The sequence below is a fragment of the Erithacus rubecula genome (assembly GCF_903797595.1).
Source record: "Erithacus rubecula genome assembly, contig: SUPER_Z_unloc_1, whole genome shotgun sequence".
In the NCBI taxonomy this organism is placed as follows: Eukaryota; Metazoa; Chordata; class Aves; order Passeriformes; family Muscicapidae; genus Erithacus; species Erithacus rubecula.
Window position 1 is genome coordinate 2,129,707 of NW_027635590.1, and position 13,317 is coordinate 2,143,023.

The 13,317-nt window shown below is 40.7% G+C and overlaps 1 protein-coding gene across 1 annotated transcript in view; it reads right to left on the reverse strand.

Moving 5' to 3' along the window:
• Window positions 1–13,317, reverse strand: part of ACO1 (aconitase 1) — a 50,630-nt gene that overhangs the window by 36,856 nt on the left and 457 nt on the right. The gene's annotated exons all lie outside the window — the stretch shown is intronic.

Sequence of the window (13,317 nt, forward strand, 5' to 3'; positions counted from 1 at the left end):
CTATTGTTTGTAAGGAAAATGTTAACTGGAATGGCTTCTTGGGTTTAGGATCAGATTGCAAGGATGTCCAACTTGGACAATCATGCATTGTGCTAAATCAGGTTTAAAGAAAATTATTTTCTGTTCTAGTAGTAAAGATGAATGCAAATAGGAGTAACAGTGCTTTTCATGGTGCAGTCATGTATCCTAGAATGCTTTTAGGGTTTTTCATGAAATTATTTCACAACAGATGTGAAACTACGTGTCAGTCCTTTGTCCTTTCTGTGTTATTGATATCCATTTCCAAGAAGCAGGGGTCTAATATCAGATTTCTTCTGGAGTGTTCTTTGAGGTTATTCATCCATGTCTTAGAAGCCCAGGGAGCACAACATATCTGTTCAATTCCTATTTGACTTCACTATCGTGTGTCTCAACATATTTCACTCTTTCTGATCCTATCAAGAAGTTACAAATACTTTGAATTCCCAAGAGATAGCTTTCAGCTTATTACAGCCAATAAAGCCTTAACACACTGCAGTAGCTTTCAGTGTTGTAGCAATCCTCCATGCAGCCTCAGCTGATCACAGAGGTTGCAGCAATCGCAGGATTGCTGCAATCAGTTTCCAAGTGGGCTAGGATAGGGCTGACAGGGAGGCAATAAACTTGAGCTGGCAGCCTAGAGGACCCAGAGCTTTGGAGCTGTCATCAAAAAGAAGTGTCTGCATGTGTCCTGCTATTCCTGGCTCTCTGTAGTATAATGAAAAGGCCTGATGAGGTTTGCTCTGGAGTGCTGTGTCCCCATAAGCATACATCCTTTAACATAATATGTTCTACAATATGAATTTATATATTCAACTGAGTTCAACACTCAGTAAAAGTGTTCCTGACTCCAGAAAGCCATCTGCGAATGAACTGAAGAACTGGTGAGATGGTAGCTTGCAAGTTATGGCCTATAGTTTGTCCTGAGTGCAGGAAAATATGTTTGGTGGCTCATGAAGGAGTCCATACTGAGATTTCATTGCTAGTCATGACTGTTTTAAGCTTTTCAGTGTGCAACAGGAATACAAGCCTGAAAACAAAGAGTTTGAAAGCTTCCAGAAAACCTCTCAGAAATACCATAGTAGATTCTGGTTATTGAACTAAGTGAGGGCCTACTGCATCTCCCTCTTTAATTAGATGACTGTGCATCCTCTCAAGGAAATTCTGTGGTCAGCATATTTTAATAAATATGTTATAATTTGATTCTGGTCTTAGCACTGGTTCATTTGTCTTTCTTTAAATGAGTCTTCAGAAAATTGCAGTAACATTTATTGAACTTTGTTTTCAGCAGCAAAACAAGGATTTAAGTTCTGCCATCTACTGGTTAAACGGGGTTTAGTGGAGGCTTGCTGTCATTCTTAATTGTGAGAGAGCATTGACTTGGGAGTTTAGATTCTCTTCTTAGTCCCACTCACACAAGTGTGCTGTTGAGGAATAATACTGTTTTCTTGAAGAGTAAAAGCATTTATTCAACTGTGCCACAGGAACAGAAGAAAAAGGACCTGAGGATGGGACTATGTACCCAAAATTAAAGAATAAATTGTCTGAGACAAGTAAAACTCTTCACTGTCAGCACTGTATCTTCAGCAGCAGCCTGTGTAATGCTTTTGGAGAACTTCTTCCAAAGCAGATAATCTACAATCAGCTTATAGTTGCTGTATCGAGCATGAGAAGGAAAAACTGTTTGCACCATAGAAGGGGAAGGATTATTCTTGTCCCTTTCAAGAGTAATGATACAACTCATAATAAACACAGAAGTCTTTGCTGCATATTTCCCTGCATATCTGGAATGATGTAGAGGACTTTATCCCAGACTAGATTCCTGTCAATGCTCATCTGAAAACAACCCATATTCAAAATGTTATTTAAACTGGTTTAGGGCAAATTTGGGAGGAAATTCCAAAATGGTCCCTCTAGAAAGCAGATTCAAGCCCCTCCCCCAACTGGTTTGGGAAAAGCTTTCCTTGACAGAAAGTAGAAAAACCTGTTTATTTAGCAAGCAAAGTATTCATAACCATAAAAAATTAATAATATTAAACACTAACACCTCTTGCTGTTTTGAAGAGATAGCAAATTCCATCCTTGTTGTAGAGTGTAGCTTGGCTTGCTCAGTCTCTCTTGTAACTCCCTCCAGCACTAGAAAATGTTGTGTCTCCCAGGCCCTGGTGGGCCACAGGTGTGGTTCCTGCTGTTTTTCTGGGTTTTCAGTCCAGACCAGGGGTGATCAGTTCCAAGAAAAAGAAAACCAGTCTAGGTAATTACTCTGCCTCAGCTAGCTAAAAAAAAACTAACTAAAAAGCAAAGGAGAGCTCTCTCCTGGTGTCTGTTTGTGCTGCAGACAACAGCCTGTGAAAAGGAAGGCTGAAGTTCTTGTCTATGTATTTTGAAATCAACTGTCTCAGACATTCCACTGCTTGTCCTTCACTCTCAGATCTAGTTTTAAAGGTGCAAAACTTATTTCTGAGTTAAACAGACAAATGGGGATACAATTCAACATCATAAAGTCACCCCAGGACAACTTTTGGTGCCTAGGCAATGTACAACACCCTTGCATACTGTTATAACCTGGACTCATGCTGTTCTTAATTTGTGTTGCAGGTCTACTAACATTTCCTTATTGAGCTAAGGACTCTGATAGAACGTGTTACTTATCTGATACAGCAGGATGCAATGGGGACTAAACTAATCCAGAAAGCTGGCAGAACTGCCTGGAGCCCAAGCAATTTACCATCTATCATGTAGCTAGTCTAAGACAGCAGTTTTCACTTCACCACTGTACCTGCCTCAAGAGCTTGTGCACAGTCACTAACCCCCTACCTAAGAGGCACCTGCTTCCTACTGCATGCTTGCTGCATGCATTTGGTAACTGGTAAACATAACAGCCCAGGTCATTCACTGCAGCACTACCCTTTCATTCCCTGTACTGACAAGTAATTACTTGTAGTTGCTCTGACATCTAAAACTTTGTTAAAAAATATCTGGCACATTGTAGAAAGCAATGGAAAACACACTTTGTGAAAAGAGGTCCACATTTTATGCTGCCTATACATATACATTTTGCCCAAAGAGCAGTAAAGATGCACAGAAGAGCAGTAAGAATTCCTTTACTGCACTCTAATGGTAGACTGTTTTTCTGTAACATTTTACTTAATGTTATGCCTGAACATGAGCAACTATTCTTAACTACTTTTCAGTGAAATGTTGGATACTGACCATTTTTCCCAAGTTATTATATTAGTACTTTGCTTTATGATTCCTCCATTTTCCCACAGCAAATTAACATGCTGAATAAAAACAGCAATTGCAATTTAAGAATATTCCACTTAGTTGCTTCCAAGGCTTCCTGAACAGACAGATCAAATCATCAGACCCATGATATGGCACAGTCAGGATGGATGCTTCCCTGACAAATTTTCCTGCCCCTGAGGGCAGAGAGCAAATGTATCATGATGGATATACCCTGACTGCCAGTGCAAGTGAGAGCACAGAGCTAAATTACATCTCACAAAAGTTGCCTTTTTTGCCTGTTTGCAAGTAATCAATCCTTTGCACACAAACATGAAACAAGGGGATAACACAGTAAAGAAGATGGAGATTGATGGGCTTTTTTACTACATTTCTGAGCACATGATGCCATGAGAGTGGGAAATCCTCTACTACTGCTCTACGTGCAAATTGTACCTCTATTGTTTATCTCCCTCAGTGACAGACTGCCTAATTTACCAGAGACTTTAATGAAAAGCTGACTGTTCCAAGAGAAAGCTATCCTATGGGATCACCTATGAAATGCTGAGTGTTACCAGACCCTCAATGCTTCATTTCCATCAGTGAAATCTCATTTGCCTTTTTTGTTCCTAATGCACTTCCACACTCCAGTGCTTAGGTTTCCATGATGTCAGTGGTCTGTGGTGGAAATCTGCATGATTCGTGGATATTCTGTTCTGTAATCCAAGTGTGTCCCTGGATCTAGGATGAGCTTTCAGCTTCCCTCAAGGCCCAACACAGTTTTGGTGCTGAAGGTCCTAGTGCCTGTTTCTATATTGTAATGTACAGCTGCATGACTGCTGTTAACTTAGTGGTAGGCCTCACATCTTTTGGCTTGTGGAGAATTTAAGGACATCAATTCTGCAATAATAAAGGTCACTGCCACATCTCCTTCCCTAGCTGACCCTCTGAAATGTCACACTGTTGCTGAAGGTATTGTCTGTCCTGCAGAGCTTGAACATTTATATGAGACTGCCTCATGGTCCTGTCCAGTTAGGTCATAGAGCACACACGTAAGTTTTCATTTGTTTTACTTGCAGCATGAATTGGAAAACTCACATTCTTTCCGAAATCTTGAACTGAGTTACACACTGTAAAGTTTCATCTGTAAAACAAGGTGATAAAGCAAGTCAACACTCCTTCCAGAAGAATGTGGGGAACTGCTTTAATACCGAACTTGGACCTAACTTTAAGGCTACCCCTGCTCCGAGATACAGAGTCCTCTCGTATTCCACATTATTCAATGAAATAAACACCTACGAAACCAGCAGCATTCACATGAATTATCTTTCATTAATCAACCACAGGCTGCACTCAACAGAACCCATTTTAGTTACAAACTGTTCTATAACAAGAGGAAATGCAGTGGTAAGCAGGGGTTGCACATAACAGACCAGTTTTTATTTTCCACAGATAGAAGATACACTGCTGCCCCTCCTTCTGTTTTCTTTACTGTGGAACACAGCAGCTCCAAGTCAGTGTGTTCCTGGTCAGGGGGTGTTTATTTCTGTTCAGCTGTACCACAGGAGAGCACTGATCTGCTGGTGAGGGGCAGCTGGCTTTAGCACAGCATAGCCATTACAGAGGACACCAAGAGTGCACAGAAAAACTGCTGAACACTGCTGAAGCCAGCATGATAGCATGCCCCTTACCACCAGCCCAGGTGCTGCTCCAAAAGAACATGGGAGATCCTGCAGGTGTAGGGTTATATGGAATGCCAGATGCCTCTTGCCAGGGTGATACCGGGGAGGTTGAGGTGCAGAGCTCAGATACAGAGCTGCCTGGTGCAGAATCTATGAGAGAAGGCAGCACACCACGTAGCACCAGAGAGGATGAGCAGGATCCCTCCAAGGAAGTGCCTGGGCAGAGGTAAGTGCTGGAGCCCTCAGCAGCAGTGATGGCTGCAAGACTCTGGCTGAGTGAACAGCACTTGGGTTTATGCATCACCACCAGTCAGCCCTGCTATGCACACCCAGAGCACTGTGCCAGGCCACTGACTTCTCAGGAACCAAGGAGCCTCAACCACAACTTCTCAGGACCTAACAGAACCATCCTGAGCAGGACTAGCCGAAACTAAAACTCCTGTGGCTGCACTCCAGCGCCAAGGCAGGTTAACTACATACCAACCACATTACACTATATACATCTGTAGCCCCACTCTGAGGCCATCGAGCTCTTTCTGTACAGCAGTGGGCTGCAGTTGTTAAATTACATTACTATTTAATTAACATTCAGTAATTATTTAATTATAATTTTATAATTATTTAATAATCAAAAAACCCCTTTAATTCCACAGTGATGTCTTATTTTAAGAATTTATCTGTAACAGATGATTAAGAAGTGGGACAACTAAAAGGCTATGCTGACTCTGCAATACATTTGGACTCGAAAATTGGGAAGGTTGAGACCCTCAAAGTAGAAATGTTGGAAGCTTGTGACTCCTGTCAACAGGAGAATGACTCCTTTTGGTCAAGTAGGTATGAACTGAAGGCACTCAGGTGCAATACCCTGAAAACAGATAAACAGAAACAACCTTGGTCAGGAAGGACATCTAAGCCCCTCAGGAGGACAGAGCAAGCCATGATGGCTGGAAATTTTACTTTTGCTGACCTCTCTGTCTCAGAGACCCTAGCTGCTTGCTAGGGTCTTTGATCTGGGGTGCTTGTGTCAAGCCCTCTGACCATGACTTCCTGTCATCAATGTGGGCACCAGTGACACAGCCAAAGGAGAATCTCATGTGTCAGCATATCACTCTGGAGTCCAGCACACGTGCTATGCTTTTACATTCTTGCTGGTGAAGGAATAGATCTTTCTCATAAGCCAAGAGGTTCTGTCAGGAATAGAAATGAATAATGCTATATATTTATACATATACACATATATTAAAAAATGGCATTCTGTATACTGGGTTTGTGTGCAGAATCAGAAATTGCAATTTTTTATTTCAACAACAAATTTATGTAGTTTTAACAACAAGACCTGGACATTTTATTTTCAGAGTGCATCTTACTAAATCTTCAGCAATCTGTTATTCCGTATGGGTGTTTCTACATATTTTGCATTTCAGAATGCTACTCTCTTCATAAGAACTGCTTTCATGTTTCCTAGGTCCAGAGACAAAACATGACTAAATTAGTTGAACTGGCAACCCTTTACAATAAATAAATAAATAAATAAACTCCTAGCTAGTGTTTTGGTTGATTGGTTGGTGTTTTTCTCCCAGAGAAGTGATTAATTAACTCTGAGCAAATCCCTTAGTTACTCTGTCAGGAAGTTATTTGTTCTAAAACTTAAGAGCTGGAAGTAAGCTATTAAATATTAAAATCAGTGTATTTGAAGCACAAACAATTTGCCTGTCATATCACCATATTTGCTAGCTTGCTGGGCCTAATATTTCTCTTGACTTTGTTATGTTGTTACACTTTCAGCTCCTGTATGACTTATTATTTACTAATTCTCAGTTTTGTTAGCAGAACTAGAAAAACTCCTAAAATAGTAAGAAGTGTAAATGCTAAAATAAAATATGAGTTCTGCAGTTATGTTTGCTTGTGATAAATGTATCTACTTTTTAATTAAATAGTTACTACAGCTGACTATAATGATTTTGGTGAAATAAAGTATTACTTGATGGGATCTCTGTAGGATTTCTTTTTCCCCACAAGAGATGGATTAATTTGAACAGAAGGATTTTCTTCTAAGTCTCTGTACCTGTGTGAAAAGTGTGCATATATTTGATATATAAACATTAATAAACAATTTTGTTTAGATTATGCAATCTAATGTGTTCCTTATTATAACCTTTATCTGAAAAGGTATAGCCTCTTAATCTGGCTAAATAAAGAATCAAATAAAAAGTTGAAAGACATATTTTACTGCTTAGCTTGGAACTGAACCAGAACTTTCTTTTGGCTTTCCATAGCAGGGCTTTTGCTTCTCTTACTCAGGGGCAGTTGGTGCTTTTAACTAAAAATCAGCACTTGATTTATTTCTAGTGTGATTGGAACAGTTGTATTAAAGACTTTTTCTAGGAAGTAACTGTAGAGCTATTATGAAGCAAAAAAAAAAAATTAAAAAACAAAAATTATATGCTAAGCACTTCCTTTTTTTTTTTTTTTTTTCTTTTGTAGTGTGGGTATAAGAAATTGACTTTCTCTGCTGTTTACCATTGCAAGACAAAGAGTGCATAAACATAATCTAATACTTTTGTTGTCTTCTCTGCTGTGAGATTTTGGGAAGAAAGGTATCCTATTTAAATTAACATCAGGATTTACTTTTGATTCAGATATCACCAACTTGGAGAGGTGAAAAAACTGTAAATCTGAAACCTCCCTTGCTTAAGTAGGTGATACTTCATGAACCAATTACTTTCATGAGCCCAAACAACATTATCCCTTGATTTCCAAATATTAATGTGCTGGTTTAAACTAAATGAAACCAATCTCCCATAGCTCTTCTTCCCTGCTGGTTGCGAACAGGAGGGCACATTCAAAGCAACTCCTGTATTTTAAATTCTGGGTTCTTAGAATCCACAGTTTATTTCAAACTTTCCTTTTCAACCTCCACACATGGTTTGTGTCATTCCTCTCTTCCTATTCCTTGTAGTAATGAAGGCAATTCAGAAAACAGAAATCAACAATATAGAAGATTCAAGTAATCTAGAAAGGCTTTTGCTTACGGCTCTGTGTGGTAACATGGGATTACACACTTTCACACCTCACCAACAGGTAAAGAACACATTTTGTAGAAACAGAAATCTAGCAATTTAGAAATTATCTGGCATTTGGGAAGCTAGGGACTCCCACTGCCATCATGTGGGTGGATGGATGAAATTGTCGCTCTCTGAGAAACCAGGAAATGGGAAGGCCAGGACAGTCCACTAAAAACTAGCCCCACACTATCTGCTTTTCACCCACTACTTCCATATTCATACAGTCTTATAAAATCCTCTCTGGATTCTACCTGGATCTGACATGATTATTTGTCATCAGGTTTTTTTAAGCTTGCTTACAAAAAATTACTTCATGAAAGAATTGAGCAACTGAATTTCATTATACTGAGTGTCAAGAGAGGTCTGGTATAATTAACTGTATTCCTTAAAGTATTAAAATGTGATGCAATATTGACACCACATCAAACTTATTTAATCTTGTACATAAATTTGGGTTGATGTACCAGAACTTTTATTTCTCAGTTGTATCCAAGGCTTTCTATCTGTCACAGGATGTTTTCTCCCTAGATATAAAGAGTACAAGAAGGTTACCAAAAGTTCAGAAGATCCAAGGTGCAACGCTTGCTCCTTTTACTGAATAAACCTCTACCAAGCCAAGAAAGTTGTAAAAATGACAATTTTTCTGTCCTGCCTGCCCTGGAGTTGCATAACTTGAGTTTAATGAGGTTATAGAACCCAAAGTGCCAAAAAATGTTTATCAGACTATAAAAATAATTAAATTTTCTTTTCAGAGGCCTTAACATTTTTTTCCTAATTTCATTTTACTAATCTTGTAAAAACGAAGACAAAGGATGTTCAAAGAATTTTTTTGTTTTCATCTGTGAAACACTTATTTATTAAAAAAATAAATGAAGGTATACCTGAGAAGTGATAGTTTCATCCTGTTTGTTTAATCTTTCAGTTACCAGCTTGTCAAGCAATAACTCCTGCGTGAGGAAAAAAACACTTCTAATGAGTTATCACATTTGTGAATAATAATTCTTAACTTCACATTTTTTCTCCTGTCTAGGGCAAAAGATGTTCTACACACGTGAAATGGAAAGGATGGCTAGCCTTCAATTGCTGCCATACTCCATGGCTGCTGGTAGCAGATGTTTGGGAAGACTTGGCTGAAGATAATCATTGGCTAGTTTAGGTTGTTTTGACTGGTTATACAGGTTGCTCAAAGATAAGATGGGAAGTTAAAGCACAAAAAGTTTAGTTCTTGCCCCTGTGTTACAGCTTATAAATATGTATCTGGAGAGTCAGTTGTTAAAAAATAGCTGAAATCTTGCACTTAATTTACATCTCAACTATAAAAACTACCATTCTACAGTCTTCTATCAAAGAAACCCTGTAACTACCTGCCCTGGCAAGGGATTCAGTAGTGTATGTCATTATTTGTTAATTGAATGCATTCTCACCTTTTCAGAAAAAAAAAAATTGATTACCTCCTCAGGCCTTTGAAACAGTCAAATTCTGACACAATTATAAGGTAGTTTCCCAGAGTGTAGGAAAGACTTCTTCTCATGACTCTCAGCTTTCCATGTCTTGGGCCTCTGATTCTTAGGAGGGGAAGAACTATTAGTTCAACACAAAAGAAACACGTTTCAAAAGGACAGGCAATGTTGAAAAGAAAAGCAGGACACATTCACTTAACCTTCTCCTCTGCTTGACTGCCTTCAGGGTGAAGAGGTTTCTCCTCAAATCCAGCCTGAACACCTAGGTTGAAGTTCTGCCCTTTGTCTCTTGTCCTTACAGTGTGCACTCCTGTAAGGAACATTGGTCCATCCTCTTTAAAACTTCTTTGTCAGTACCACGGGGTGCTATGAGATCTCCTGAAAACTGTCTCTTCTTCTGGCAGAGTAAGCCCTGCTCCCTCGGCCTTCTCTGCACAGGAAAAGTGCACCAACTCCTAACCACCCTCATGATTTTCCACTTAACTTGCTCCAGTAGTTTGTTATGCACTATAGAGGTCAAAACTGAATGCAATAGTCTAATATTGTAGTGCAGGAGAGACAGTAATAATCCCTTCTCTCATCTGACTAGCTGTGCTCCTGGACAGCTCAGAATGCTGTTGATCCTGGTTGTTGCCATGTGCACAGCTGGCTCATTGACAATGAAGACACCTAGGAACTTTTCTACAGTACTACTGTGCTGCCTGTGTGCTCATTTGGACTTCAAAGAAGTTGTGCCCCTTGATAGACAATGTTGGTAATAATGATTGAGAGGAAAGCTGAGGTACTCAAGAACTTCTATTGCCACAGTCCTCAATGGTAACCCCTCTTCCCACATCACTTGATGACAAACAGCAGGGTGGGGACTGGGAGACAAAAGTCTCTCCTGCTCTAAGTAAAGATCAGATTCATGGCCACCTGAAGAACCTGAACATACTTGAAATCTACAGGAGCCAATGAGATGCATCCTAGAGTCCTGAGGGAACCAGCAGAGGTAGTTGCCAAACCACTCTCCATTACATTTGAAAAGTTGTGGCTGTCAGGTGAAATCCCAGGTGATTGGAAAAGAGAAAACACTGTACTCATTTTTAAAAAGGATAGAAAGGAGGACTCCTGGCACTGCCCTGTGAGCATCACCTCTGTGGCTGGGAAGAACATGGAACACTGCTGGAAGCTGTGCTAAGGCACATGGAGGACAGGGATGTGATTTGGGACAGCCAGCATGGCTTTACCAAGGGCAAGTCCTGCCTGACCAACTTGCCTTTTTTGATGGAGTAACTCTACCAGTGGACAAGGAAAGGGCAGCAAATGTCATTTTTCAAGACTTTTACATGGTCCTCCACATCCGTCTGTCTAAATGGAGAAAGATGGATTTGATGGGTGAATTGTCACATGGATAAGAAATCAGTGGCATCCAGAGGGTAGTGGTCAACAGCTCAGAGTTCCAATGGATATCAGTGACCAGTGGTATCCCTCGGGGGTCTGTACTGGGACAAGTATTATTTCATAGATGAAGTGCATCCTCATCAAATTTACAGATGACACCAAACTGAGTGGTGCTGCTGACATTCCTGAAGGACAGGATGCCAACCAGAAGGACCTGGACAAGCTCAAGAAGTGGGCCCATGTCATGAGGGTCAACAAGGCCAAGTTCAAGGTGCTGCACCTGGGTCAGGGCAGCCCCCAGCACTGGCACAGGCTGGGGATGAACAGATCAGAGCAGCCCTGGGAGAAGGACTTGGGGGTGCTGCTGGATGAGAGGCTGGACATGACCCAGCCATGGGCACTCCCAGCCCAGAAACCAAACGTGTCCTGGGCTGCATCCAGAGCAGCGTGGGCAGCAGGGGAGGGAGGGGATTCTGCCCCTCTGCTCTGCTCTGCTCTGGTGAGACCCTGCCTGGAACCCTGCACCCAGCACTGGGGTCCCAGCACAGGAAGGACATGGGACTGCTGGAATGAGTCCAGAGGAGGGACACCAAGCTTATCAGAGGAGGGAAACATCTCTCCTACAAGGAAAGACAAAATTGGGATTGTCCAACCTGGAAAAAGAAGGCATCTAATTGTAGTCTTCCAGTACCAGAAGGGAGCTTACAAGACAGCTGGAGAGGGACTTCTTTAAGGTCCCTCTCCAGGGACTTTAGAAATAAATTGGCAGAAAAAGGAGGAAATGGCTTCAAACTGAAAAAGGGTATGCTTAGATTGGATATTATAAAAAAAAATATATTCTGTGAGGGTGATGAGGCACTGGAAAAAGTCACCCAGGGATGCTGGGGATGCTCTAGTCCTGGATATATTCATGGTCAGGCTGGATGGGACTTTAAGCAAATTGGTCTAATGAAAGGTGTCCCTGCACATGGCAGAAGAGTTAGAATATCTTTAATGTTTCTTTCAACCCAAACCAACCCTTTGTTTCTGTGATATGATTCATTTCTCCTGTCTGTTCAGGTCCCTGTAGATGGCAATGTAATGACTGCTTCCTCAGGTTGGTGTCATGTGTGAACTTCACATCACTTGACAATACTGCTCTCTGTCACCTTCTCATGATCTCAACAAACATGCTCAATGACCAGGTCCCAGGAGAGACCCCTGTAATACTCCTCCCACTATGGGCACCCAGGCAGGGCTCAAGTATGAACCTCCAGAGCTCAACCATCCAACCAGTTTTTTATCCATCTAGTTCTCCACCCATGCGGAGCCATAACGTTCCACTTTGGATACGAGAATTTTGTGGGAGATTAAGTCACAAACCTTGCTGAAGTTGAGGTTAGACTAGTGTCCCCTCCTTAACAGGTCTACACATTCATCATGGAAAGCAATCAACTAGGTTGGGCACCACTGACCACTGGCAAATCCAATATTGGCTGTTTCTCTCTGTCTTCCCTGTGGGCCCAGAAATGTGTTCCAAGAAGCCTTGTGCTGTGATTTTTAGGAAGACTAAAGCAAGTTTGAGTTTATGGAAGACGGGACCTATCACTATGTGCTTTGGCTGATTCACGGTCTTCAGCAGACACACACATCTCAAACAAAGAGGTTTCACACTGCTTCCCTCTTCCCTGTCCTCCTGTATACCTGGGGCTTCATACATATAGCTCTGTAGTATCTCAGATTGTTTTTGAAATAATGTTTGTAGAAGTAATTAGAAGTATTTCAAAGCTTATATATCTACTACTCACTCTTTCTCCCATCATGAAAAGTCATATTACGCTTTCTTTGGTCTCAATTATTTCTACAGTTTCTCCTTGAGAAGGTTAAATCATTCTGATTATAACTACTTTCATATTCACAACACAGAAAGGAGATGTAAAGTAAGAGTAGTAGAAACTAGAAGATGCTAAGAAATTTTTGAACTTAATGTTGGTCTACAGAGGATTTATTGCACAAGAAGTTTATTACACCAGCTTATTACACACTTCATGAAAATCCAGATAAATCAGAGCCAGGAATAAAAATTTTAACTACCCTTTCTTGTCTGTCATTGCTTAATGGAAGTATCTGGATATTGTTTTGAGCAGCTTTATGGAGATTCTCCACACAAAGCTGAGAGAAGGACACAGTCAGGCAAGTTGAGATGCAGGCAGCATACATCTACATACACAAAATCCAAAATGGTCACCTCCTTTCTTGTCCTGAACTATTACATCCATAATACTTTACCTAGCATAGTAAGTTGAAGAAACAAGGCATTCCAGAGACTGGCAACACAGAAACATCCATGTGTGTGAACTTCTTCCAAACCAGCAGCAAGAAGGTTTAAGTGAACAAAGGACAAAACACCCCTGTGCTATGGAGGAGGGAGACTGGCAGAACCCCTTACCTTTTCTCATTAAGTCAGAGATGTTGAGTGTAGAAGGCAAAACCTATGGCAAATAA